The 24,006-nt window shown below is 32.7% G+C and overlaps 2 protein-coding genes across 11 annotated transcripts in view; one reads left to right on the top strand and one right to left on the bottom strand.

Annotated features, from left to right (window-relative positions):
• The window catches only part of LOC129807828 (voltage-dependent L-type calcium channel subunit beta-2), a 130,985-nt gene that overhangs the window by 33,181 nt on the left and 73,798 nt on the right, over positions 1 to 24,006 (bottom strand). The window lies entirely within an intron of this gene.
• The window catches only part of LOC129807826 (protein abrupt), a 169,800-nt gene continuing 161,867 nt past the window's right edge, over positions 16,074 to 24,006 (top strand). For all 3 annotated transcript variants that reach the window (XM_055857352.1, XM_055857347.1, XM_055857361.1), the window contains exon 1: positions 16,074 to 16,120. The gene's annotated coding sequence lies outside the window, so the exon portion shown is untranslated. The remainder of the gene's footprint in view (positions 16,121 to 24,006) is intronic.

Genomic DNA, 24,006 nt, shown 5'->3' with positions numbered 1-24,006 from the left:
TGAACTAAAAAAATAAGTATTTCGGAGCATTGGGGTTAGATATTTTTCTCGGGTATTTAAATATTTAATACTATATTATTAAATATTTTAAAGCCATCGCTTGATCTGAATGGATAGAACGTTTAAAGCTTTGAGTGCTTTAAAGTTAAAGTCTAAGAGTTAAAGTTTAAAATTTCTAAATGGTGATAGTGATTAATGTGTAATTAAATAAAAGTGATTATTGACTTTACCCTGTGAACATTTTTAATTTAAATTCTTTAAAAACACATAGGGTAAGTGTGCCAAATTTCGGCATAGTTGCATGCAAGCGAAAAACTCTCAAGTTTGAAATGTAATATTTTTAATACAAATTGATTTTTTTTATTCTTTCTTCTTAAGGAGCGTTCCTTGGAACCTTCTAGGCAGTTTATCGTCTTTATTTACTCTAAAATCATTCTTAATACATTTTAAAATGAATAAAAATTTAAACATAGCTTTGGTACCCTATTTCGGCCACCTTCATTCTCATAGTTGCTTGCCTTTCGGGAATTATTCCAACGTCTTTTTCACGTCTTCTCGTTTGTCGAAGCTACAATTTTTGCTATTCTTTTGCATTGTATAATCTCTAGAGTATGCAAAAAGTAAAAATTTATGGACATTCAAGAAACAAAAAAGGTGGCCGGAATTGCAAGCTGGACGGAATTTGGCACACTTACCCTACTATCCAGAGAAATATTTTAGAAGGTTTAGACCAAAGGTAAATATTTAAAAATTAAAGCTTTAAATATTTACCTGCGAATTGAGATTTTATGGCTTTGATAATGTTCCCTACATCAATTTAAACTTTTCATTTGAATTAAAAATTCAACGAATGAAAATCTAATTTGTATACAATCATTGAGTGACAATCTAAATTATGATTTTTGTATAAGATTTTCACAGTATCTCTTTGTCATTCGCTCTTGAAGAATTTAGTGAATTTTTAAACAATAATTTTCTTTGTCAAGCTATCTAACAAATTCATTCCTGTGCATCAATATCTTTGAAAGATTTATGTCAAGTATAAAAATAATTCAAGTTTCTACATTAAATTCCCAACATCACATATCAAAGTCTCTACAAATAATAGGCTCATCAATCTGAGAATTTTTAGTGTGGATTTCCGCAAACAGTCTTGTCTATTTACTAATCTCCCGCGCACCCGTGGAAGTGGAACATATTCCGAAAGCATAATTATCCTAATATTTTATTTATAAACGAATATAAAAAAAAGAGTAGAAGATGCATTTAATAGTTGGTATATGAGGCAAACTACAGAACATCATAGCAAATAAATTGGAGTTTGTGTATTTTTTTTCGTTTTCTCCTTCAAGAATTACGACCATTTCACTTTCATTCATTAAGTTTAGTATAAGAGTGAGAGTGATATTTGCTTTTTTTCATCCTCGCGCATCTTTTATACAAAAAGAAAAAAAATGAGACGCGAGCATGAGTATTGAGTTTACAATTTTAGATCATTCCCGAGCAATTTGCGGCTCTTGGCGCGTGTTTCATAAGAGACGATTGAGGAGTTGGGAAGAGAAAAAAATATTAATAAAAGAGACATAGAGGAGGGTTTATGAACAATTACAGAACCATCCGGACTGGAGGAGGATTAGGCTACTTCTTTCGTGTGACTCAGAGAGGAGCTCAAGTGCATTTCTTGCATTTGTTTATTTATGTTAGAATTTTATTTCAACATTAAGAGTAATTACTCTCGAGGGTTCTTTACATTTACGAAAAGAACTTCTTCCGATCTTTGATTTATGGTCAACACCTTTCAATGCGTAGATGTAGATGGATACAGGGAATTTTTGTCAAATATTTTGGGATTTTTTATTAGATTTTTTTGCAGTGAATCAGACTTTCTCGGATTAGATATTTTTAGTTATTCATTATAAAGAAAACCTTTAATTCCAGAAATTTTCGGGTGACTTACAAGGGATTTAAACCCGAGGCGTTTGCATCATAGAGCAGGTTTTTTTGTCACTTAACATCCTGAATAATCTCCTGATAATCCTGAGGGGGAGGGGCATAGGCAATAAATGTTGTTGATACTCCCTTTTCAAAGACACACCCAATTGTACGCATACTCTTATTCAAAGATTGCGATTTTTAGATCAATTGGATTGTTTGAAGTAAGGCCCAATACTATAAAAATTATGAGTCTGAGTGAAGGCCGCGCCCACTTGTATATTTTGTCCACGCCCAAATTCCCAAGCCCTTGTCTGATTTCTGTCTATTATACATAATTCCTGCCTAAAATCCGTTGTTTTAAATGTATTTTCCGTAAGATTGTTTTAAGTAGGGAACAGAAGGCGGGAAAAATTATGAACCTTTGCTTTCTCGGAGGCCACGCCCATTTATAAGTATTGTCCACGCTCAAATCTCCAAACTCTTGTCCGATCTGTCTAATTATATATAATTTCTGCTTAAAATAATTATTTTTAACGTATTTTCCGTAAGATTGTTTTAAGTAGGGAACTAAAAGTGAAAAATAATGAATCTTTTCTTCTCGGAAGCCACGCCCACTTATACGGTTTTTTCCATGCCCAAAACCCAATCTCTTGTGCGATCTCTGTGTAATTGTATATCAGTCCTGTGTAAACTACTTTATCTGAATCGTATTATTCGTAAAATTCTTCTAAGTGGAGCGCGAAACCCCGAATAATGTGATTTCTTGCTTTCGGAAGACACACCCACTTATACGGTTTCTTCATGCCCGAATCTCCAAGCTCTTGTCTGATCTCTGTCTAATTAAACATTATTCCTGCCTAAAATCCTTTATTTTAAACTTATTTTCCGTAAGATTGTTTTAAGCAAGGAGCAAAACCAGAAAAACCTGACCTTCTCGGAGGCCACGCCCACTTATATTTTTTGTCCAAACCAAAAACCCCTAGCCTTTGTCTGATCCCTGTCTGTAAGAAAGAGGTACCTACTTCTTACCGAAAATCCATTATTTTTAACGTATTTTTCATTATATTCTTGTAAATAAGGGGCAAAAGTAAAAACTATTAATTCTCGTCTGCTCTGTAGTATGCCACGCCCACTTATTGCAGTTCCCTACCGATAGATCTTAGCTTTTATCAGTTATCTAAATGCTCGTTTCTATACCAAAAATTTGTTTTTTAAAACGTATTATCAGTGATTGATTTGTAAATGAGAGGATAAGTTAAAAATATAATTTCTTTTCTGCTCTGTAATATGCCACGCCCACTTACTGGGTTATCGATAGGTTTTAGCTTTTACCCGCTATCTACATGCATCGTTTCCATGAAAAATATATTATTTTAAACATTTTAAACGTATTCTCCGTGATATTCTTGTACATGGGTAGCAAAGGTAATAGTATTCATTTCTGCTTACTTTGTAGTATGCCACGCCCACTTACTGCATGTCCTTCGGATAGCTGTAAGCTTTTTTCCGTTTTCTAAATTCATAGTTTCTTTTAAAAAATCTTTTATTTCGAACGTATTTTCTATGATATTCTTATTTAATGAGCGGCAAGAGTAAAAATATTAATTCTTGATTGCTTTATAAGATGTCACGCCCACTTTTGCAATGTCCTCATAAAATATACAAACTTTATCACCACCGTGTCTGTAATAACGCTTGCAAGCAGGGAACAAAGGGAGAATAAACTATGCTTCATTGCCCTCTGGTAAACCACGCCCACTCATCTGCATTGTCACTACCCATTTTTTTTTAGGTTTTATACCCACTGTCTCGTAAAGTATTTGACAGTTGACAAAATTAAAAATATATTTTTAATTTTTTAAAATGGTTACCACAATGTTTTCGTGCTTTGAAAAGCCCTATGGGCGTGGCCTATGTTATAAGTATATGAAATCTTCAGGTCCTACCTTATACGGTCTTCAGACCTAAGGCTTAACCATATGGCTTAATTTCTCTATTTTTTTCTTAATCAATATGTTTTGGAAAATTGTCACTTAAGATGGCTCAACATGGGCAATTGATCCATTAAATTTTGATAAACCAATAAAATTGGTTCTTATTTTGAATTTTGAGACCATTGGGAACTGGGCTAAACCTTAGGTCTGAAGCCGGCCTTATGCTCATGGTAGGGTTTACTACAGTGTTATTATACAATTCTTTTGTTAGGCATTGAAAGTTTAAAAACATCAACTATGGGCGTATCCTCTTAATAGCTCCTGATGGAGGCGTGGCCTAAGATTATTTGCAACTTTTCAATAGGTCAAATGCCAACGTCCTACAAAAAATATTATGCCAAAGTCCCAATAAATTGAAGCAATTATTTCGATAAAATTTAAGGGAAATAATTTGCTTTTAGGCGTGGGATGATCAAGAGAAAAATGGAAAATGATATTTATAAAAATAACAAACAGTTGAAGCATCACTGTAAAAAGATGTTTTTCATGCTTCTCCCCACAATATTCCAATGACGATAATGTTGATGACAATTCTCCTTCTTTTTCAACTTATAAGAGGAATGTAAGAGAAATATATAAAATTCTAATTTTAAAGTAAGAAGAGTGACTTGTACGATGAATTGAAAAACACATTGAGCAAACACACAGGGAAAAAAATGTTTAAAAATAACTATTAAATTCAGACGACGAGTGCGAAGGAAATATAAAATAAGTTAATCATTAAAAAGCAAATAAAGAGGAAAAGAATTGAGCGCGACTTGTGTGTCTCTTTTCACTGTTTTTCCTCTTTTCATCCCACTTACACGTACGCACTACCAATTTTCATATAAGAAGAATTCTAATAAATTTTATGGAAAGTCCAAAAACCCGACAACTTTTTCGTCTCATTTCACTTTTATTTTTTTTTTCTCCTGCTCATTTTCTTCTAAAATTATCCACCCACATTTTAAAATGCCGTGTTTTTCCTCGAAGTTGCACGGAAAATTACACTGACATTTTCATTTCTTTTTTTTTTCCTTTTTGCTGCATCTATGTAACTTTTGCGGTTTGGATATCAAAGTTTTCTGCACTTTTGATTTTTATGTTCACTTTTCGCGTCTTATCGCGGAAAAGGCACTTTGATAAAATTGCACGCTCTCAAGCTGTTGGCTAAATGCATTATATGTGGAATTTCCGACAGCACGTGTCACTAATAGCTTGCTAAACATGAAAATCCCACTGATATCCACGTGCTGAGTGAGGAAGTTATGTTGCTGTATCTGAATATGTTTGTTGTTGACTTCTGGGGAAATTGAGATAGAATTCTGAAAGGTTTTCAATTGCCCGTTAATTTGAAAATTCAAATTCTTGTCAAAACTGACAGGTTTTTTTTGCCAAGAAATGGCTTTCTTAGAAATTGCTTTGCATGCAACTATTACTGATATCGAGGTATTTAATGATAAAGAACGCTCTTGAAATTCGAATTAAGGTATATAATTTCAATTGAATTTATTAAGCAACACACATTTGACTTTCTCTTTGGTGATTTTTTTTTAACAGAAATATTGTACAAAATCTAATTTTAAGAACTTCCAATAGATTTTTGGGAGAACTCTGGAGAAACCTTTGCTTTTGCTCATTTTTTTTTCTCAAAAATAACTGACATTTTTTGTCTAAATCTTCTAAGAAGAAAAGAAATTTAAGGGAATCTCTTAAGCTTTCTATATCTGCCCAAAATAATCAAAATCGGTTTAGTATTGAATTTTTGGACAATTTCTGACTGAGATTTTCCAAAAAAGTTTTTGTGACTCCAAAAGAACATATTTTCTACAATTTCTGATTAATTTCCCGGAATTTCCTTCAAGAAAAAGTTTAATTGGTGCCCCCAGCAAGCTTTTAAGCTTCCGAAATACAGCAGGTTTATGAAGACTTAAATTAAATTTTTAAACATATAAAAGAACATAGATTTCTTTGTATGAATTTCGAGAATTTCCACCAAAGAAAAGCCGATTTGAAAAATATTTTTGTGAAAAAATTCTTATAAAATTTATTTGATACTAAATTTTAAACATAAAAAGCTCTTTAGAACACTTTTACATGAAGTTTCGTTGAAACATTTACACTAATTTTGATCCTTTTTCCTTAAAACAAAAAAACAATGCTAATATTCATTTTTTGTAAAACCATTGAAAAATTTATCAATTATTCGAACCACTACAAATCATCAAAATCGGGTTGAAGTAGAATTTATGTCGATTTTTCAAGAAAAGTCTTGTTCTTTGTATTTGAAAACATTTGTTTTGGATAATTGTCCAATTTGGCCGTCTTCTTACTAAACTCCTAACTTCTTGAATAATTTGTTCCTGAAATTTTTGTGTTTTCAATATTTATTAATGTTATTAAGTCAGAAGACCGAACGTGCAATAAGGAAGCGTGGTCTTCAGTTCGTAGTAGGCGTTTTTGATCAATTTTTGAGCCAAAGGGCGTGGCTTATTTTTCTTAAGTAGGGATATTCAGACTCTTCTCCAAATTACAATTATTAGAGTTATTAGCTGATAAAATATGTATTTTTTTTAAATAGAGGAAGTGGGGCACCTGCGAAATTGGGATTTTTCACATTATTTTTTAAATAAAATTGAGCCTTATCGTGATATAATTTAGCTGCACAAACAGATTGAAAAGCTAAACTACGTTATGATATGGCTCAGTTCCACTTAAACATAGGAGAAAAATCCCAATTTCAAAGGTGACCCACTTCTCCCTATTTAATAGGAAGAATGTTCAATTCAAACATTATTTAAAATAGTTCAGAATTTATAAGAATTATTTTACTTATTTATTGATAGTAAATCAGAAATTGTATATTTCGAAAATGATCATTTTATTTTTCGAAAATGTTCAGAATTTTTTCAACTTAGAATCCTCTTCAGATCTTCTTGGTGTTAGTTCTGCCATCTGACGATGAGCACAGGAAAATTAGTGATTATCGATGATAAGTAAATAGCAAAGCTTTTTGGCTGCTAGTAAAGATAGCTTTTCTATTTTAATTTATTTATTTATTTATTTATAAATCAAACTGCGTTGCTACACAGCTCTCATAATTCAATTTTTATTAAATATTATTTAATGTACTAGCTTTTTATATTAAAAATCTTCATATATTCGTGCAAAATAAGGATGAAGTTTACGAAATCACAAAAATTTTATTAGTCTTTTAATATTTTTAACAATTTCTTAGTAATTTTGAAGAATTTTTGAAAAGCTCAATGCCAAACGATAGATTATATTGACGTAGGGTCCTTGCCTACACCGAGAAAAATTTGGATGGTATTTTCTACAAATCGTGTCTTTAAATTCTACTGCCTCAAAAGATAGTAGAAAATACCATCCTCCATAGAAACTTTCCTTTAGAATCTACCATCTTGACATTTTAAAATTTACTATCCTATGCATAGTAAATTCTAACAGCCGGATGGTAAAATCTACTATCCGGGAAGTAAATTTTACTGGCCGCATATTAGATGTTAAAATTTAACTGGAAGACAGTAAATTTTAACGGAGAATAGTAATTTGGATTGAAATTACTATCCAAGCCAGTAAAATTTGCCATCCGGCTAGTAAAATCTAATATCCGGGGATATTAGAATTTATCATCCGGCTATTAGAATTTACTATCCATACAATAGATTCTACAATTTTTGACAGTCCAATTTAATATCTCGTTTGCTGGGTGACTTTTTTACTATCCGGCCATTAGAATTTTGTATGGAGGATGGTAAATTTTGCCATTCACATTTTTCTCGGTGTAAGTTCGACAGTTAATTATCACTAAGTTTGCAAAGTTTGACAGTTATAGGGATATCTATTTTATGTGTTTGAAAGAATTTATCAGGGCCGTAGCGCTGGGGGATATTAAGGGGCAATACCCTACCTTAAAACTTCCAATGCCCTATCTTAAAAACCAGAAACTAAGTTAATTTTCTAAATAAACTGTTCGTAGTATGATATGGTAGAGAAGAAATTAATCTCCTATTAAATGGCCCGATACATCTAATCTAATAGAGTTCTCTAATGAAGTGCTTAATCCAATTGGTTAAAATCGTATGGAAAGTCAAACGATAATTTTGTGAAACATCTCAAACATCTTAAAAACTAAAATAGAATATTTATCCATCAATTTGGCAGTATATATTTTTATTATGTTGAAAAGAAATTAGAACAAAATCTGCTGTTTTTTGTCAATTTTAGCCCACGTAACCTTTAAGTATATGTATCGAAGAATTAGATTTTTTTTAATTTGTTTTTTCTAATATTTTTTTTTTGTTTTACCTCATTCACTTACATTCAAGTGAAGTGGACGGAAATCGACTAACCAAAACAGACCAATCAAAAATTTTGATTAATGCCCTACCTTTAACTATGATGCCCTACTTTAAATTGAACTCTAGCTACGGCTCTGAACTTGATGCGTTTATCAAATCCGATCTCCATTAATTTAAGGAAAATACAGTGATAAATAGCCTTACATTTTGACAGTTACATTTTAAAACTTTATTTTTTACCAAAGTATAGGAGGAAAAGCGCGTTACATTCGGTCTACTGAAGCTTCGGACAACCCCTTTTTTTGCTATGTTCCTAAAGGATTTATCCCTCGGCTTTATACAGGGGGGTGACATTAGCTCTGAAAAATGCGACCAGTTTTAGTGTAATTTTTTCCCTGTTTTCGTACACATTTCACGAGATATCTCCAAAACTACGTAGATTGCCAATTTAGGGTTTTCGGTTGCCTCTTCGTTATTAAATTGGCTTTTATTTTGTATTAGTATTTTTTACTAATTCATTGCTCTATATATAGCTCAATGAAAATATATTGAAAAAATGCGTTGTTTGAAGCTTCAATCGTCCGAAGGTAGCGCACTTTCCCCTAAAGCTTCCTCAAGTTTTAATGAATTGCCTCTTTGATTTTTTTTTATTTTGAAAAGAAATCAATTTATTTTAAATATCGAGAAAAAACAAGTTCAGGATGAAATAATAGGTCCGTTATTCGAAAACTTACTTGCTTATCCTAAACAAGTTTGACAGACGTCAAAGATTAACAGCGCAATATATTTTTTTAAGTAATTACCAATCATTCTAAGAAATGATTTACTTGAAATTTCTTAGAGACCCTTTAGAGATCATCACGTCAAATTATTCAGCAAATTGATGGAAGGGATTAGAAGTAGAGAAAGATAGAGGCAACATCTGCCGAATAATACTTTCATGGGATTAATTTTAACAACAAACACGGACGATATATTTGGGACTAAAAACGTCTGCTAAAATCCACTGCAAAAATCACTTTTACCGTTCTATTGTTGCATGCCAATGGAAAAGCACACATAATTATATTCCTTTCCGTCAACTTGGACAGTTTTCTCGGGAGCATGTTAATGTGGAGCAAAGAAGTGTAAAAAGAACATAAATGGGGAGAAGTATCCAACCATTGCTACCACAATACTGTTGAGCTTGCAAAAGGTATATCGCGGTCTAAGGAATAAAAAAGAAAATGTTTCACCAATAATTATATGTTTGTATTTTGCTTGGGCTAGTTCTTTTCGATATTCTTGGCGTCTTTCGTGCCTTCTTTCAAAAGGTAAAATATGCCAACCCTCCGGCACAATCTAACGGTTCCATCATTGCAATTTTCGCTGTGCAATTTTCGCCCATACACTTGATTAGTTTCACTTTTTACCACGAATTCATTATTTCCCTTTGAGGATGTGTTCAAGGGAATTGCGCCCCTCAAGATGAATCTTAGAATAGTCAATGATGTTGGGCTAAATTCAGGGAATTTCAGGGGTTTAATAAGAAATTGTTCTTATGTCTTAAAGCACTTCCTCAACATTTTTCTTGGGTAATTCTTGTCTCATTATGAGGTTGTTTTATGAGAATCCTAATCCAATGAGGCTAATTTTTATTAGCTATACATATAAAAGTATTATCTCCAAGAATCTTGGGATAATGTTGGTGCTCTAATGCGGCATTTAGATTGAAGGTTTAACCCCATTACGCTGTCCCTTATTTTTAAATTAAAATTGAGCACAAACACGGAGTAAAGTAAAAGATAATTAAAAGATTAATTAATCGCTCATGCGGTGTAATAGAGGCACAGGTAAAGCCACAAATTTTTTTAGAGTGAAATTTTTTTTTTGAAATTTATCGCTTTATTCTAATTTTTTTATTTTTTATTTATTTATTATATATTTATTTATTTTAATTGTCAAAAATCTCACTTTAGCGCAGTATATAATCCTTCAAATGAATTTTAACCGGTTTATTTCGAAATGAATCTTATGCCGGTTTCAGACTAGAGGATTAGCCCAGTTCCTGAAGGTCCCAAAAATCTGAATAATAAGCAATTTTATTGATTTTCCAAAATCTAATGGATCATTTGCTCTTAATATCGAATTCTAAACAATAATTTTCTAAAAAAAGAACATGCCTGATAAGGAATAAAAGGAGTTAAGCCAAATGGCTAAGCCTTCAGCCTGAAACCCGTATTATTGTACTATGCACCAGAGAGTCTTGAGAAACCTCCCCTAGTGGTTTGTTTATGAGTTTAATTTTCTCCCCTCTCCGTTACATCTTCCTCAAGTGTGTCCTGACTAAAATGGAAAATCTAGCAGTCATTCTTTGTTATTTCGAAACCTTTCGAACATTACTCACACAATAATTTACAATCAAAAATGTTGTACGAAAACAGTGATAAGGGTAATAAATATGCCTGGTAATGAAAATTTCAAAAGAAAGACGATATGCAACATCTGTCCTCAATACTACAGACAAAATCATACCATGGTTAAGTTCATTATACTACTTTTCTCAAAAATCATCGCGTTTCAAACGATTTTTAAAATATTTCGCCACGCTTTGGTTGTCTGTCCGGCTGTTGTCAGCTCTAGAGGCCAAACGGTTAAAGATAGAGACTTATGACCTTCGGAGTACTCCCACCATGAGTTGATCGAAACGATCGATCAAACGATGCGCGAATTTTCTTTTTGTTTGCAAAGATCTGGGGTGGAATGATCACTTTACGATACTATCGAATCGATAGTATCGATAAATCTGTATCTGCTAAATTAAGAGAATAATTACTTTTATCGCATTGTCAGGCCATTTATTGTGACATTCTTAATAGAATGTGACTGTTGATAAATATTTGTATTACCTAAAAAAAGAACAATTATCGTTTAAACTTTTCAGAATCGACAGTCGATACTGTCGAAAAGAAGTTCTCATGTTACACCTGGTTTACCATTTCTCACCTCGCCTCATAAGGTTAATAATTATTCGCATCGTTTGATGGTTCACTATGTTTGAACTATGCATGCACTACTCTAATTTTAAATTTTACTTATCATTATACTCTTGAAAACAAAATCTCATTTGAAGAATTTGTAAAAAAAAACTACCGAAAATTATTCAAGGATGTGATTTGAAGTTCTGTAGGTGACATTGTCTTCCTCAAGGAGTGAATAAATAGCTCTCATGGTGCACCGTGAGCGGCGATTGGTAAAATTGTGCTGATATGGAGCTAAAAATGGACAGATCGGAATTATTTTTCTAAGAAATTAACAGATCGGTATAATTTGGCCAAAAAACGACAGATCGGCGTGTTCATTAGTAAAAATCGGCAGATCGGCACGATTTTGGCAGGGGGGTGACATTAGCTCTGAAAAATGCGACCGGTTTTAGTGTAATTTTTTCCCTGTTTTCGTACACATTTCACGAGATATCTCCAATACTACGTAAGTTGCCAATTTATGGTTTTCGGTTGCCTCTTCGTTATTAAATTGGCTTTTTATTTTGTATTAGTATTTTTGCTAATTCATTCTACAATGACAGAAAACAACTAATAAACTCAAAAGTTTTTTCGGCTCGCTTGGAACATATGGGAAACATAGGAAATATCATGCCCCTGATTTTGGTGAGGTATCGGTAGCTCTAGATGAAGTATAGAATTCATTTAAACTAGTATAACATCATAAATTTCCTACTGATAATTCCTGTGGTAAATTTTAATGCACTGACTGTACTGGAAACACTAATCTTCTAGACTTACTCGGTAGACCGACACAAGATCGACAAAATCTGTGTGAAATCGGCAAATCGGCTCAATTTTTACAAAAAATCTACACTCGAGTGAACCGTAAGCTGCACAGTTATATACCCCTTGTTTCCCCTACTGTTCGTGAGCTCTTGTTTAAATCTAACACTTGAGGATGGTCTTGATCGATTCAATCTACCATGTCTATTCGCTGAGAACCGTCCTTAAACATTAGAATTAAAGAAAAGTTTACGAGTAGTAGGGGGCAAAGTCATATTATTACAACAGGACAATTGTATCATATAACGAGTGCTCTACCATTTAACCCGTTGTTAATTCATTGTGATTTCTTTTAAAACTCTATTCAAATTTATTGATTCATTAGAAATTTAGAATATTTCCAAATGGGGTTTAAACCTTGAGTCTGAATCCGGTATTCAGTTAGGGGACACCATTGGGATTGGGGTATCTAAGCTTCCGACAAGGCACAAGGAAAGTTGTTTGAAGAAATTGATACAATCAATTGAGCCAGAATTTCCCATTTTCATCTTAAATTCAGATTTTAATCTTTGATACTTTGCAATCGAATTCAGCGATTTGAAACCTATTCAAACATACCTATTATGTTATGTATATTTATAACTGTTTGCCTATTGAAAAAGGGGGATTGTCAAATAAAAGGCAAATAAGTGCCGACCATTTGGACGCATACTTATATAGAATGGAATATTTTCTGGGTAAATAAGTGTGCAATTATATAAGGATTGGCACAGAGGTATAGGCTAAAATAGAGTTTGGGAGAAAAGGTGCAAAAAATGAAGGTCTAGAGATCGAATTGGGTTGAATTTATAAAGGCAAACCACGTTATGGACATATTGCAGTTGGTCGGCAACAGAACGGCAACTTTGTCTTGGCGATACGCTTTTCTAGCGCCGCGGTTCCTGGAAGTGGAACAAAGAATAAATTGAGGCTGGCGTATGGAGTGTATGGTAAAAAGATATTAGAAGGAAAAATGTGAGCAAAAACACCACTTTTATAACGCATACACTGCCAAAAACGGCATTTTTTGGTCAGTTGAGAAGATACCCTCCTCATCCTTCGTCCAAATGCTCCAGCCATAAGAAGTTGGCTCGAGGTATATCGCGAATGCATCGAAAAACGCTCTCCAAAAGACGATGATGTCGTGCAGACCTTGCCGCCAAGCAATAACTTCCAATTTAATTTATGAGTCAAATTGGGGAATTCGCTGCAATGAACAGTTCTCTCGAAGAGAGACTAAACCCCTTTTTTATCGGCTGACCCAATGTAATTATAAGTTTCTATCGAATTTTCTCCAGGAATTTCCTGGCACAGACTTCTTCTTATGTACCTTCCTTGGGTTCGGTCGTGCAGAGAGAATGCAAGGGATGAAGTAAAGCAAAACTTTTCACCCGAATAGGAAATGCTGGGACACAAGAAAAGAAGGAATATCGGTCATTGGGTCAGGGCATTAGCAAAACTTGGGCGAATTGAGAGATTAAATTGAGCAGATTCTGCAAAGTAATAGACTTGAAAATTTACCAACTTGGCATGGTAATATCCTCTAGAGCATTAATAAATATTTATATTTCAGTTTTGTTTTTTATGAAAGATTCATATCTTCCATTGCGTCAGCCAAAAAATGAATTGAAAACAATGAGGAATTACACCCATACATCCATGCAATTTTGGACTAGGTATCGGCAGAAAAACTACAAGAAAAACTATTTAAGGGTTCAAAATTGCAAGAAAATTTCAGGGTATTTTTTTTGGAAATTATCAGGGTAAAATTACGATAATTATTAAGGGGGTAGCCTGAATTATGAGGCCAAAAATTAGCTGTTTATCGCGATTGTTTGGACGACAGACACGATCAATTTCCCTGAAATTTTTAAAATTTGGTACATGTTTTTAAAATGCTAGTATTTTTTTCAAACAAAAAATATTACAAAATGGTAGAAAAACAAATTATTTACTGGTGCGAATCGTCAAAGCTGTCTCTAAATTGGTAAGAAAACTTGAGTAAAAAAAGCATTTTTCAGATCGTTTTTTCAAACTAAACTGAAAAAATTGTGCAATCGGAACAATTAAATCGGAACAATCGGAACAATTAAAAAAAAATTTGGGGAAAGATTTGTCAAATTTGCAAAACATTTAAACGAAAAGGAGATGGCACAGCGTCCCAGCTCGAACCCAAGGAAAAGACCTCTGTGTATTATCTCTTCATATGATTTTTGTGTAATACCGGTTTGCTACCGATTAAGTAGATACATGAATTTAAAAAAAAAACACCGTTCCAAAATAAAAAAAAATGCTTAAGAGAAGCACATTTTAGAATATTTAAAATCATGAGAAAAGTATACAGAAAAAACTAAATAAAAGAAAAGTATATCATTTACGGGTACATTTCCGGATTCATTAACGATTAAGTCCGATACAGCCAGATTGGTAATTTTAAGATCTTTTAAAAAATATCCAAATTTAAGCAAATCGTTTATGCTCAAATCAATATTAATAAGCAAATCGGAGTAGAACGTTCGCGAGACACACTTAGAAGAACCACGGAGGGTGAGCATCAGGTTCCGAGTTCTGGACCTCAGGGAACGGATTTTATCGTCCCAGGGCCTGGAACAACAAATATACTCTACAAAGTGGTTAAACTCTGACCTTTGAAAATTCATTATCGAAATGTTTTTCGAACATAGGTGTCTAAGGACGAAATATCCACCTTGACTACCTCCAAAACATATTCGAAAATGAAAAAAATTCTAGGACTCGTTTTCGAAATAAATAAAAAACAGGGTTTTGGTGGTGAAGGAGGGGAGTAAGGGGGAAAAGAAAAAAAAGCGATTCGGAAAAATGTTTGCCGGTTGGTCTCTACGGTGTCACAAATTGGAAAAAGTTGAAAAGAGTTTGAGCAGTAATAGGTTTACAACAATTCTTTTAAGTCAAATACTTAGAAGAGAATTCAATACTGAAGAGAATGTTTTTTTATTCGTTTCATTTATGAATTAGATTTTTTTTGTTGATTCTTCCCGCCAATTCGACAAAATCGTAGAAATGAAAAATATGGAGGAAATGTTCGGCACTCCTTTGCTTTTGTCTTTGTATCTTTGAAAATAGGTAGTCTGAATTGACTTTCGATTTTTTATGATATATTCTTAAGTTGTTTATCCTCCGATTCAAGCAATAAAGAAAATAGCGATTTTTCTTTACCTTGTAATTCAGGTTACCCCCTTAAGTGTTAAGTTTTAGTAGATTCAATATGGATTTAGTATTCCAGTTAGAACATTTTGTCAAATAATTTTGTTCTAGAGCAAATAATTAGGCCGTTTCTATTAATCAGAGGTTTAAAAGTTGGTATCATTGAAAATGCCTTGAAAATTACTTAATCAACCTGTTACGTTGACTTTTTTTTATTAATTTTAATAATTTTATCATCAACTTAAAAATTTGATAAAGTGCTGTAAAATATTCAGGTTCTTGAAGAGAGGTAATTTACTTTTACACTAATTTTGATAAAAATTATATAAATTGTTAATCTACTGTTTTTCTAACTGTTGTTTTGTTAATCTACAAGGTCACTGATAGATGGCGTTTTTAAGAAAATCAAATGGAGTCCTGTAAATTTACGAAAGTGTCAAGAAAGTTATTTATTTTAGGCTGTGATTAATTTTAAAAATGGTATGAAATCCAAATATTAGAAAACAAAAGTAAGGGGAAAGTGGGGCACCTTTGAATTGGAGTACCTTTAAAAATGGGGCTTTTCTTCTATTTTTAAATGGAACTGAGCCTCACTGTAATTAAATTTAGCTTCACAATTGGTTTGTGGAGCTAAATTACATCCAGTTTCATTTAAAAATAGAAGAAAAAGCCCTATTTTAAAGGTAAAACGATTAAAAGGTGCCCCATTTCCCCCTAATGAAACAACTTTAGAGATAATGTTGATGAAATGAAACAACTAGATGTTTTTTGTCTTCCAAACAGAAGTTACATTACATTCGAAATTCAGAAGGTTAATTAACTAGTACTAACATAGTCTTTTTTTACGATTTCGTAGATTGGGCAGTACCTTGGTAAAAATGACCAGTAAACATGAAAATTGGTAAGTAAAGAAATCTTGTTACCAAAGGGAAAATTGAGGAGCTCGGAGCAAAAAACGCTATTTTAATAGGGAAATGCATACGACTTAGAGTTGTTTTTGCTCTGAGCGCCTCAATTAAGAGCTTATAAACCATTTTATTTTTTTTACTAATCATTTTGAATTATTAGCTGACTAATTTGAATATTTTACTTAGTGAATTTGGTAATTTACTAACCAAAAACGTTTTTCTCTTTTCAAACTCGTTAAAGATCGCTTAAGAAAAATACGGAGTTAATTTTTAGATATCATATTTACTTCTAACATTGTTGGTGAAATTTCCTAACCCTAAGTTTTTATAACCTCGAATAAACTTTAAATGGTTTTTAGGTTAGATTCAACATAACCTCACATTCTTTGCTTTTGTTGTCTGACGTTTACTTGATTTATTAGGTGAGATTCTTAACAAAATCTCACCTACTATAATCCTAACAAAATTTCATGTCGTCCGATCGACCTCAAATTTGGCCAAAATGTGTTTCGCCACTTCCTGATTCCGAATATATATGTGGCTAAGTTACGTTCCCGGCCGGCCGGCCGGCCGGCCGGCCGGGAACGTAAATTAGCCACATATATATTCGTGATCAGGAAGTGCTGAAACACGTTTTGGCCAAGTTTGAGCTCGATCGGACGACATGAAATTTTGTTAGGATTATAGTAGGTGAGATTGTTAAGAATCTCACCTAATAGGGTTTTAAATGGAAAGTCCCACAAAATACAACAATTCTTTGAAATAGTTGAAGCTTAACAAATGACTACTTGGGGCACTCTGGATGAAAAAACGAGTTAAGAAACAAAAAACCTCGCTTATCTTGGCTTCTGAGTAATCGATGAGATCATGTTCTATGGGAAAATTATAGAGAACATTCTGGTCTACATTTCATCCATATATCACTTTTCTATCAGTTCATCCAAATCCTTGATATTTTGGTTTAAATACAAAATTTGTATAATTTCACGAATTTGATTCAAGATAACTGAATGGCGTCTCCCAACTTCAGCTCTAAATCGAATTTGCATGCACTCCGAGTTAGCTCACGTTAAGAATCTCACCTACATAAGCCGGTTAGGATTATCTGTCCCTTTTTTGTCTAATTTCTCTATTTTGATTTGATTTTTAAATATTTTCTTGCTGAACGTGCTTTTGCGATCTAATTAATTAATTTGATTTCGACAAATTCAACTATTTTTGAAAGACATACTATAAAGTTATTTTGTACAATTAGAAAAAAAAGCTTCAATATCAGTTTGGAAAAAAACTGTGGAGCATGCCTTGGTTCCTTTTGCATATTGCTGTAGTTTCTTTTAGTTAAAATGTTTTGCAAGTTCATTTGAGAAAAGAAGAAGGTATAAAGGTATTAATTACTCTTAAATGAGATGTTTTAATAAATCTCCTAAAAAAAGTAAAAAAAGATTTTCCCGTGGCTATCATTGCGTGTTGCATTCAGTTTCGTGGTCTAAGCATGGGAAGACTAAATACGATTTCTGTGTTAAAATGCTCTTTTCGTTAATTATCCTAGATTAAAAATACTTTTTAGCGCTTAAATCAACAACTACCGTCGTTGCGGGTGACTTTGCACTCGGGGGGTGACTTTGCACTCTGCTGTCCGTAAGACTTTCATAAATTCTAGCGCTTATTGATGGTCTTCGCCGATCCGGTCTACCATGTCAAAGTATATAGGGATATATTATGTACCAAGTAAGGTACAATGATCCCTAAAAGGATTCTTGTAGTTTCAGTAATAGTCAATGAAATGCTAATATAGGTATTTTGTCAAAAAATGCCTCCGTGAAAAAGTTATCTGAAGGTGCAATTCCAAAATCGATTTCAGAGTAGTAAATTGCCCAAATCCAATCTAAATTTATCTGGCTAGAATAATCCACTTCGATTTTGTGGATTATTTCTTTTAAAATATTTTTTTTTCTCTGTTATCTTCCTAAGAACGCATGATTTATGTTATAAAATTGCATATAATGGTCTTTCTAAAGCTTTATTATAGAAGTATTTGGTTAAAAATTATCCAATTTTGTGGGAATTTAATATAAAGTGACCGAGATCTACAAGATGGTATGGTCGCCATCTTGATTTGACGTTTCTGTCCGCCATTTTGAATAACTGTCAAAACAAAAATCTCATCCGATTGAGCTGAAATTTTAGTATGTTCTAGCTGATGTCAAGGCCTTTTCAGAACATATATAAAATCCAACCTAGGTCAAGTGATTGTCTGGATATAGGGGCTCCAAGTTCAAAATTTTGACATTTTCATGAATATAGAACTACAGGGAGCTTCTTTTATCGAAACCATCACAAAAAAGACAGCGCTATCGTTAGGCGATGAGATCTAACAAACAAACAATAAGAAAAGTAATGTTTTTGTTTATAACAGTGCATTATTTGAGAATCTTACAAACTGTTTTCGCAAAGATGAAAAATAAAAAATTAATTAAATGCGCTTTTCGTTTATTTTTTTTTCAATTATGTTAGAGTAAATAAATATATAAAATAAAAGTCTCAACCATTTTTAATAGTTACTGAGGCATTTCGTTTAGGTTTCAAATATTGAATATTAAAAAATAAAGACCGCCAAAATATGAGTATTACAAAATTTAAAACTTTGAGCCTCTGTATCTAGGTAAATACTTAACATAGACTGGAACATAGATACGTTTTGAAAAGGTCTTGACATCAGCTACAACATACTAAAATTTCAACCCAATCGGACTAGTTTTAGGGTTTGACAGTTATTCAAAATGGCGGACAGAAACGTCAAATCAAGATGGCGACCACGTCATCTTGTAGATCTCGTGCATCTTACCCTTAGAACTGAAGATCTTCATTGTCGTTTATTATCAGAAATTGTTGATTTTTTAGTATTTATTAAAAAGTGCAAAGTCACCCACACCTTATCCCAAGTGCAAGCCTCTTTTCTTGATTTTTTTAAACATAGTAAAATTTTATAAAATTAATGCTAGTGGCACAAATTCTATTCATTAACAACTGAATACAAATAATTTTACCCATTAACCCCCCTCCCTTCACTTTAACTGTCCAATTTTTGAGGGTAAAGTTAAAAAACAGCGAAAAAACGTGCAAAGTCACCCGCAACGACGGTACTCTAAAATATGGCAATTGCTGATTCAAGAGACTATGTATTTTATATCACTGTTAAATTAAGAGATTTCAATTAAAAATAAAAAGACACTGGACAATCTATTTTATGGATATTAGATTGTACTTAAAGAGAAAACAATTAGGAGTTTGACACCAATCGTTTGCGAATTTATTTCACTCTTTATTGCTATATACGTTAAAGCCCAGTAAATGATAAAACAAGTCCATTTTAAATTCAGGTTCTTCAACTTCATCAAAAGTTTGTAGACCAATGTAATTTCAAAATTTCACTGAAGCCACAACAAACTAAACATTTCGATGCAACATTCATAATATTCAACTGAAATTCTAATACTTAGAACCTTGAATCATTCCTATCAAATTACACAAATGATGAAGGAAAAAAAGTGTAAATGGTCCGAGTTGAATTAATTGTGGTCTCTCTTGTAATAATCCCGATGGTGTTGTTTTTAAAATCACTTTGCGATTTATTTGCCCTTGAGAACCAAACATAAGATAACATTTCAGACGGTAATTAAAATACATAGTCTGTGCACAATGGCAATGTTCAAGAAGATTTGTGATTGCGTTGTTTTTATTTCATATTTGGCTCTCTTTTTGCCCCCACACCGAGACATCGGGCCCCGATCCAAACACTATCCAAATGTGCTTGCGTGTTTAAATTAATAATGGGTGAAACGGGCAATTAAATTTTTGGGAATGGTTTCAACTGCATTTGTATTTGAAGGCACTATTCAATTCAACACAAGATAGTTTCTTTCTTAAGCCAATTCTCCAGGCAGAATCACTGAGATTGTGGTATTTTTTTTTATTGCTCCAACTCCATGGAGAGGACAATGTATATAATCCTTTGATTTTTGAGTTACAATGGGTGGTTCCATGACAAGTTGCCGATTTTTGAATGATTTTTAACGTCTTTAGGAGACTGAGGGTAAAAGTCCTAATTCAAAACCATTTCCAGACGCTTTAACTTTGACAGAATATTCAACAAATTAAGTTCATATTTTTTCTGAAGAGAATTACATAAATTTGCTCCTTGACTCTTCTAGAATGTTACTGTTTAGTGAAAATTCTTTAGAAATAATTTGAAAACATCTTAAATACAATAAAAATACGCGAGTGTAAAGTGCTTCTATTGGAAACATATTAATCCAAATGGAGACAAGGGAAAGTTTCTAATTGGAGACAAACAGTGTAAGTGAAACCACGACGAAAGGCTTTCAAAACCTTGTTGAGTTGCTCCTGAGTGCAGGATTTGTTTTTATTCCTAGTATTTTCTCATTTCCCATCTAAAACAATAAGAAAACCTCTCCAAAAAAATAATATTTCCGGGGTTTCCTATTGAAGCATTTGCAGATACTTCAGAAAAACCCTTTTTGTTCACGAAATAGATAATTATTTCATTTGAAAACTTCACGTACCATTAATAATAAAGTTTATCACTTGATTTAACTAAAATTAGGCAGAAATATGACATAAACGTTAAACAAAACGAATAAACAACAGTCACTTTATTGTGCTTTTCATTGGAAAACATGGTCGATCGATGAAAAATTCGATGTTGAAAAGGTACACTTTTAATTTTGCTGAGAAATTAACAAATTAAAATTTGTGAATATGAATAAATTTTCGCTTTATTTGGAGCAAAATTAACTAAATAATTAAACTGTGGTATAGAAAATATATAAATATAATAACTCAGTACTGTATTTATCGTGAAAACAAAGATGTTTCCATTTGGAGTAGCGAAAAATTTCCATTTGGAGCAGGTTTTGAATTAGCTTAATTTACCCCACAAAATGCTCGTAAATCATTATACGTAACCCACTAAAAGATTCATAAAAGTCAATTCTTTTTTCACAAACTCCGGAAAATTGTATCCTGAAAATTTTCCCAGAAGACAATGTGCTATCAACCCTGCAAATTTTTAGTCGACCTAGCTGAACTATGCATTGCAATTGGAAAGCAAGTCTTTCAGATAATATTTTTCGTGAGTTCGACATTGAAGCGAACCCTTCTGAAGCTATTGCGAATATAATGTTTATTACGAATATAATGTTTGTAAAAGTACAAAAAATGCAAACTTTTACGAACATGTTTGTAGGTTATACGATTCACGAGCATTTCGTAACTCCCCCATAGGAATTCACAAACATTTACGAATATTTTTACAAAATATTTTTTTCTGTGTAGGTGAAAATAATATAAGAAAATTGAAGCAAAACGGTGAGCAAAAAAACTGTACGATTAATTTATCTTACAGTTTATTTTTGCTTACCGTATCCAATTTTCGTTTTATTTTTTCAATTTTCTCATATTATTTTTACCTAGTGCTACAGAGTATAAGATAGAGTAATATAGTAATTAAAAATTTGCGTAAGAATTGCAATGAAAATGCGTAAATTAACAAAATAAGGTGAGGCTTTGACGGTGACGGTGAGCATTTCACTGTCAATGTGTTTCTGCCCTTACAACGTCTAAGGACCTATAAGATTCCGCAGCATTTTCACGGGATGCTCTGTCAATCATAGATTACTTCGAGGACACCTAGGCCACCGAAAGTGTCGAAATATTCTGAAGTAATCCGTACTTAAACCAGTTGCGAACCGGTAAACTTCAAAAGAAGGCTGGAAAATCTAAAGCAGAGGTGTGCAAAAACCGTTGAAACCGAATAAACCTCAAAATAAGTTTGTTCTGGTGGCGTTTTTTACCATTGACGTACATGTTTCATTTGGCGTTTATTTGGTTTCAACGGTTTTTGCACTCTTCTGATCTAAAGAATCTTGAACTGATTTCAGCCCACTATGAACCGATAATGAATTTTTATCTCAAATTCAACTAATTTAACGATTTTTTTGGATACTTTCGGGACGATCTGTAAATCAGTTGCGAATCGGTAAATTTGAGAAGAAAAGAAAAGTGATGAAGTGTAATGCCCTAGACACACTTACGACTTAAACCGAGAGACGGCTTCACGTATATTATACTTAAAATAATGATAAGATTACAATAATTTAGTTAGAGTAATTTAAAGATTATTAAATTACCCTTTTTAACTTTGAAAAGATTTTGAAAGGATTATCTGAACTCCGAATTGATTTGTCTAAAATTCCAATTTTTATAAAGGATATATTCCTTTAGAATATTTTAAAAACCGGTGCCGGTAAAAATCCCAAAAGCTAAATTCCCGAATGGTCAAAATCCTGATTTCACGGTTTTGGCGTTTTCGGGATTTTGGCTTTTTGGGGAATTTGATGTTTCAGGATTTCAACGAATTTGGGATTTTGACACATTCGAAGTTTTGTCTTTTTCGGATTTTCACACATTCGAAATTTAATCTATTTTGGATTTCGACTTATTCGAATTTCTTGCTTTCGGGATTTACATTTCCATCAGTTTCTGACAAATCCGTCTCTCGGCTTAAGCTGGGAAACGGCTTAGTCAGTGGGAAACTGAGGGGAATTTAGTCAAATCAATATATTGATTATAATTACGTTAAGGTGTCTCTTGGCTTAAGTCGCAAGTGTGCCTCATCCATGAGTAGAACCGCTAAACAAGATAAATTTACAAATTCGAGTATTCCGCAAAGCTGATGTGCTTTGGCACCCCTTTTCCTTCTTCTGCGTTTGCCTTGGAGATTATTCTGCCAATTTGAATCTGCGACAAGAACTGTTTCGAGCAATGGTGTTGTCGTGAAATTATAGCTGAAGAGATCTATCTCTTCACAGCATTCACCATGAGATGGGAATGAAAAAAATATATATTACACTTTTTCATACATATTTTATGGTGGTCATACACATGAGTCTCCCAAAAAGATAGATAGGAAACTGAAACCTTAAAGCGAGAGACATCCAAAAAAAAAAGAGTCAACTCTTCTCTAATTCTAAAAGTGGAGGTATATGATAATAAAATGTGGAAAAAAGAGTATAAAGAAAAAAAAGTTACAAACTATCAGATTGGTGGGTTTGTATTCATAAAACTGGTAATATAAATTACCAATTTCAAGATTGTTGGAATTTTCGATTTATGTATTTTCATGGATACACTCGCTTTTTTTTCTCCTCTTCATTCCAACTATTACACCGTGGCATCTTTTTACCTGAATATTTATTGTGTTTAATAATTTTTATGAAGGAACCCCATTGGACATAGAAATTTTTATTATTCCGAAGAGAAAGATTATTTTTTTCAGTAATTTCTATGAGTTACATTTAATTTTGGAAAGACATAAAATGATTTACCTTTTTTCTGTGGAAGATAATCACACAGAAGAATGAATGGGATGGGGAAATGGACAAGACTTTGCGGAGTACTCGAATTCAAGAATTGGACTGTAGGCCTTAAAAAGTTAAGCTAGATGAGTGTGTCGAACTCATAAGTTCGATTTCACAGTCTTTTCCATTCACAGATTCAAGCTGATGCAAAAATCACATTTTATTCAAAGATTTTACCCAAACAGCAAAATATGATTAGATTATATAGAATATATATATATATATGTATAAATATTCCTTAAATGTAAATATTATGTAAATTGTAATAAGCGTTTGAGACGATTCCATTATAAATATTTAGAATATAGTTAAGAATTTAGAAAAAAGGGAGCATTGATCTTCACTTTGTTAAGTTTAAAGAAATTCAAACTCAAAGTTTAAACAAATCATTTCATACTGTACAGATGACTTGAAAGGTTAAATATCCACTACATAAAGAC

Source organism: Phlebotomus papatasi, chromosome 3 (assembly GCF_024763615.1).
Source record: "Phlebotomus papatasi isolate M1 chromosome 3, Ppap_2.1, whole genome shotgun sequence".
NCBI classification, from domain to species: Eukaryota; Metazoa; Arthropoda; class Insecta; order Diptera; family Psychodidae; genus Phlebotomus; species Phlebotomus papatasi.
Note: the sequence above shows the minus strand (reverse complement) of the source record. Positions and strands in the feature narration are given on the sequence as shown.